Raw genomic sequence first — 7,137 nt, forward strand, 5'->3', positions numbered from 1 at the left:
TTTGATAAGTTTTCGGGGGCCATGAATGAGTCATTGTTAGTGCACGCACGTGTATCTAAACTATTAGATAATTTTTATTAATGAATATAAGGTTTCGTAGATTATCTAGTTTATACTAATTGGTTAATCTAAAGCTTATATGTCAAATGGCATGTGAGCTTTGAATTATGAGACCATAAATTTTAATATAATATATTTTTAAGGGTTCAAGTCTGATAAATTTAGAAAAAGCACATTATTAAAAAATGTCCGAAGGTTAAAAGATTACATAATGAAAGTCAAAATTGAAATTAACTAGGTACATTTTGTCACGGTGCACAGTGGAGTATTTATACCAAATTTCCGGACAAAAAATAATGAAGAGATTTTTATGCTCTCCAAATTGATTCAAAAGACTATTTAGATGCAAAAGTACCTTTTAATTGGCAATAGTAAAAAAAAAAAATTTTTTTGTCATATTCGTCTACAAACCCAATTATTTCATTTTCTTCTTCAATTTTTTTAATTTATTTGCTTTTGAGCCACTTTTTTTTGTATTTATGCTTGCTTTTCGTTTCCACGTAAGGTGATTTTGGAATTATAAGTTACAAATTTTCACTGGACACTGCTTGCTCCTTTTTTAACTTTATCTATCTTAATCTCTATCCTTATCTTAGTCTTAAAAGAAAAGGAGCAAGTTTGCGCAATATTTTTTTTCATAAACATGTTATAAAATACTGAAACTTTTTCCCCTGTTATCAAAAATTTTATTCCCTACTTAATTGCACTAATAAACACAGTAAACGTAAATTGAATGGCACGGTAAATGGAAAGCAACAACAATAATAACATACATCCGTAAGAACAGGTAGATTGTGGCTTACAAAACAGGTGGGGAGCGAGGTTAAGGTAACTCAAGTGACCTGTTTGTGATGGAGTGATTATATACACCCAAAAAAACAACTTTCAATGTAAAACAAAAGAGTTGAGTTTTCTGGCTTTTGTCCGGAAATTTGGTATAAATGCTACACTGTACAGTGAATAAATGTAGATATTAATAATTTAATGAAAGAGAGGCATAAAATAAATCTATCCTTTATTATTTACACTTGCAGCACAGTGTAATAAAACATAAGCTACATAAAATCAAAAGCTTTTTTTTTCTTTAATCAAGCAAATTAATACTTTTTTCCACAATATTTTTCGTGTGACAATTAGCTTATTGCCCACTGCGTGCATAAAACTTACTAGTCGCATTCAGCCGTGACTTTTAACTATAATAAATTCGATAATTCATTCAAAATTTGGTACCGCTTAGAATTAAGAAACACAAAATTTACTAAACAAGAGTAAATTACGTCAAAAATCATTTTGCTCCTATCAGAAATTATGCAGGAACACGAAAATCGATTAGTTCAATTAAGGGAATCGTTGTACTTTTCCCAAAAAAGTTGTGATTTGAAACATTTCGTCTTATTCAAACTCTGCACGACTTAGAATTTGAATGAAAAATAAGAAATTAATCTAAAGCAAGTGAAAATAAACAATTGTCTGAGTTAATTGTGGAAATACAATGTGTAGACAGTGTCGAATACCAGACCCATTGTTTTTTAATTTAGGTAAGTTTTAAAAAACTAAAACTTTCATGTCAAATAAAATAGACGCCTTTTCGAAATTTTGAAAAAATTTCTATTGGCCCCTTTGTATTATAAGACTGATTTTATATGAAATTATAATCAATAGAGTAACTATTTGAAGCTACCTACAAATTTTCAACCTTCTATCTTGTATAGTTTTGGAGAAAATGCAAACTTATAGTCTACCCTAATTTACGCTCTCACAGGTAAGCAAAGATGTTAACGAAAAAATGTTTCAAACAAAAGTTGTTTTTTTTTTATAGGGATCATTTTTTACATAACTTATTTTCTATTTCTTACAGTTCACAAGTTGGGTCCTGCGAACCCAAGACTTAATTGATCTATGTTGCTCATTTACTAATTCAAACTTACTTTTTACGTCCTAAGCACGCTATCAAAGTTTCAGCTTGATAACTCTTTTCGTTTTTGAGTTATCGTGATGTCGGGTGGGCATACGGAAATGGAGTAAATAGGCGATTTTATGGACACCCATACCAAAATTTTCTTCGTATCATCAATATTTTTAAGCGTTACAAATTTGGAACTAACATTAGTATACCATGATATATATTTAATGTATACAGGGTATAAAAACAGAATGCGTAAATTATCTCTTTTATTTCTTATAGAGATTTATGTATACAAAAATCGGTTAATCGGATACATTAGAATTGTTGAACCTCTCCCAAAAAGAAGAATGGATTAGCTCCTTATTTCAAGTTGAATGAATCTCTAATCTCTAAAAGAACCCAAAAAAATGAGTGATTCCATATGGCTAGCTTATATTAATTCAATTGTTTCTACTATAAAACTTACTACACAGTATAAACACACGGTATATTTTAAAAACAGACAATACAGATGTATTCAAATCGAAATTAATATTCAAAATATGATAAAATTAATAAACATATTAAAAATATTCAAATACATATAAATAAAGAATCCTATTTCCGTTTTACCCTAATGTATGTTTATATACGGTTTATTCTCGTCCCATAAAAATATAATACACTTGTGAATCAAGTGCGTACAAAAATTGACCATCAAAGTTAAGACAGTACAGTCTTATTTTAAAAAGCACGTTTTCTATTTTAAGCCCGACATACACAGAATACATTTATGTAAATATTATAACAGAATAAATGTATTTACATCTACTGTAAAAACATGACGTACATTTTTAAGGTTATCGGGAAAGGTCAACAGAAATTCTTTCTTCGAATTCTAATTTATATATTTTTTTATATAAATATAATAATGGGCCTTGTGTTTATGGGCGATTAACAATAATATATACACACACGCATGCGTTCATTTGTCAACGAAACATAATTTATTTCTTTAATTGATGACTAACTTAAAAAATAATAGAAGTATAGAATTTAAATTATTTCAAGTACATAAAATTAAATTAATTATAATTAATTAGTTTTGTGTACTTACAATTAAAAAGCTATCTTATGTTTATTGTTTATATAAAAAATTTTTTATCCTGGTCTGTGTTTTATAATTGCACTTAAATCACTCAAATGTAAACAAAAACTCACATAATTTTTTTTAAATAAATAAAACAAACACTGTAAATTTTTATTAATAAGATTAAATTTTAAATCATATGTAAATATGTTACCAATAACATAATTATGTACAAACACTAATTAAATATAATAATTAGTAAGTAATAAATGTTTAATCACAATTGTTTTATTAGACACCAACAAAAAAAAATAGTTCAGACACAGACATACGTAATTAACAACATTATGTTCTGAATTGAATGACGCCACCACGCCACTGGTTATTGCTATGGATTTGTCAGATGTTTAGTCTCCCACTCTGCCTGGCAAGATGTAAAAGTCTGTAAATTAAGCACCTTCTTCTATTCGAAATTCTGATTTAATTTATTCTACGTTAATTCGGATTTAATTTTTTCCTAAAGTAAAAATTCGGCCAAACTTTCCAAAATTCTGGACAATAGGAGCAATAATAAAAAATGAATTTTTTGATTTATGGATTAATCTTAAAAATGACCTCGATTAAAATGGGGATCAAACAAATAAAATAGAAAAACTTTTTTGAAGTGAAAACTTTTTTTAGCACGTTGAGTACTTTTTGGGTAAACAAAAATCATGAAACTCGCGTCACCGATAATCGTCACCTAACACTACTCCATACATAAGACATTGATAACAACGGTTCTAGCTCGATCACTGAAGTTGAGCAACATTGAGCACACTCAGTTCGCTTGAAAACACTAAGTTGTTGCTTTTTTTTATTATTTATAATAGTTTTTTATACACACGTTAATAATTTCAATTAACAAATTATAAAATTTTAATTATTTATACTATAATTAATAAAAAAAAATTTTTAAATAAGTTATTCCAAAGTTTTAAGTTTTCACTTCCGTCGACACAAAATTCAAGTGAGGTTTTTTAATTCTGATTTTGACAGTCAGGAACTTTGTTCTAGGTTAATTTTGGCAATACGATGCTTTGAAATTGAAAAAGATTTATAAATTTAGAAATCATCTCCACAAACCTAAAATTTGTATTCATTATTTTAATCCAATATTTTGAAAGTCATTTCTCGGAAAGTACAATTAATTCGAGTTTCTTTATATTCGGCAAAAACCTGATTGTGGACTAAAATGGACACACCGAAAAAGCTGCCGTTGATTAAAATTTAACCAAAGTTGTGATTCTCGAGATGTCAGCTCCATAGATCCGAAATTTTAATACCATTATTTGGTCAAAAAAATCAACTGAATTCTTCTGTTTTTTAATTCATAAATTGTATTATTAATGATGATGCAAATCCCATTACTGTGAACCGAACTACGGGAGCCCAGTTAAAATTGACTGAATTTGCATGTATGTACATACCATTGAATAACCCATGAATGATGTTTCTATGCAATTCATCACCACATTGTATAGGGAGGTGTTAAGTTTACAGAAATAAGATGCGGGGATAATAAGCAGTAGCATACATTTGCCTGATCTTCATTCCAATTGGTACCAAAACCAATGTTATACACCACACACATGGGTTCTTTTCTGTTGTGTAAATATAAATATTGAAATAAAACAGGCATGATGTTTCTGCAGTTAATCTTTGATATTTACATGTTCAATAAAATTTTGATACTGCGTATTATCCGATTTTTGATAAAAGATAGAATTTTTTTCTGATAAAACACTCGAAATTCTTTCTATTTACCTTTTGCTGATAAAAAAGGAGGATGTTAAAAAATATTTAATATGCAGTTTGTTATTTAATTTAGATAAAGTTTTATGAGTTTGTAATGTTGACTTTTATGTACATCCTAAATATAACTACTACAGGAAGTTCATCATTTACAGGCAAATCACCCTCCTGATTCCAGAGGAGACTAGAAACATCTGAATTTTGCATAGTGTAATTAGTATATTAATAACGTTGCGTAAATAAAATAGAAATAACATTCATTATTAGATAAAAATAACTCATGTTAAATAAGACTAAAACAAATTTTTTATAATTACCGTTTTGTGTGTTTGTAAAATAAACTTGTCCACATTTCATTTTAACTCTTTATTTTGACAGTAAAATAATTTTAAGTCTAAAAATGTGTTAAAATTTTTCAAAAAATTCGCTAATAAATGACGTGTGATCCATTAGCTCATACGTTGGCGCACTAATTAATCTAATGCTCATTAATCTATCACACTACATAATACGGTAAATGATTGATATCAATTTGCCACATTACCCATAAAAATGTAAAAATAGACTTGATACCTTAACAAAATTTGAAAGTTAAATTCAAATTGATTAAAATACGGAGAAGTTACAAACATTCAAAGATTGTTGCTCGTCTCTTTCTTGCAAAACAAGAGTTTTATATGTAATCTGTATAACCATACCGTTCATTGACGACACTAAACTATATCTTCCTCTTTGTATAATTAGAAGTTTTTAACGTTCATATTTTGCATACTTCTAAAGTTTTTCAAAAACCACCTTCATATTTATGATAATATATGATAAAAGGTCGACCTTAACCCATTTGAAAACCAGATGTGGCTTATTTCTATGAAACTATACTGATTTAAAAACGATTTTTTCCCATGATCGGTTTTTTTGTAGACAAGCCCATACCATTAGTTTCATAATTAAATTATCTATCTTTCTTCTGATACCAATTTCAATCTTGAGCTTTTTACACAGCCAAAAACTGTCATTTAAGACATAAGGTTGTTGATACGATTATTCGCTAATATTAACAATAATACTGAGCGTTTTCGTCAGCTATTGAACATCAGAAAGGTCAAAAATAATTTACAATAACGCATTTTTTGAGTAATTGACTATTTTTGACATCTTTTAAATAGGATCAATAAACAATAGACCTTTTCATTTTAAAAAGTGATTACCTTTTGTTTCGGGCAGTTGTTAAAAAAACTAATGTGATTAAATGAATAACAAATATCTTGTATCTTTGCCGAACTTATTACTGTCGGTCCGAAACAATAATGAATCGCACTTGAAATGAAAAGATTTATTGAAGATATTTGGCAAAATATCTTTAACTCATAAAACCTTCAATGGTTGCATTTTCTTTCAGATAATACGCTGTTTAAAATAAGTTAAAGCTAAAAAATAACTACAACATTATTCAAATAAAATTTTTTATTGCAAGTAGCTTTGTTTTGAACTAATAAAAAATAACAATAAATAACAAAAATAAATAATTCTATATATACTGATGAAATAAACAATAAATTTGATACATTAAATGGCACTCAAAATGATCTTAAATAAAAGCGTTTTCTAAATAGAGTATTATTAATTTTTAACGGTACTGGGTAAAACACCACAAAATCAGTAAATGTTTAGTATCAGTTTATTCACTAATTTGTTTCAACTTTTCAATTTAATCAATATTGAATTTTTTTCTTTTTACGAAACAGGAACAAAGTTTTAAATGGTAGAAACGTGTTGTTTGATTGATTATTTACTGGCTTTGTGGGGTAATATATTATGTAACGCGATCTAGAATAAAATAATTGGATTACAAAAAGTGTTATATATTAAAATTGTCGATATTCCATAGAAGAATATAATGCGACATTCGATATTGTCGTCTATCCACTTTCAATAGAGATTCTCTAAATCAATATGATCAGATATCAAAAGCCCCCTATTTACCCTATTTATGGGATAATGCATGTTATTATACTAAATTACTAAATACTAGGGCATAGAATAATATACTGATATTAAGACGAGTCGTACTTCTAAATAATAAAAAATTTCAGGCGAAAAACTTCAAAATTTAATATAGCCAAAGATTTTTATATTAATTTAAAAGATTAAATATCATTTTTAAATTTTGCCAGTAAGGCCTCTAAAATAATATGTGTTCAGGAACTAAAAAAAAAGAGGAACAAAGAAATAGTACAATAAAATTAAATATCTATAAAAAAAAGTGCAATAAATAAGCCGGAAAACAGCTCCGATGGTGGTACAGATC

Source organism: Chrysoperla carnea, chromosome 3, assembly GCF_905475395.1.
Source record: "Chrysoperla carnea chromosome 3, inChrCarn1.1, whole genome shotgun sequence".
Taxonomy (NCBI): Eukaryota; Metazoa; Arthropoda; class Insecta; order Neuroptera; family Chrysopidae; genus Chrysoperla; species Chrysoperla carnea.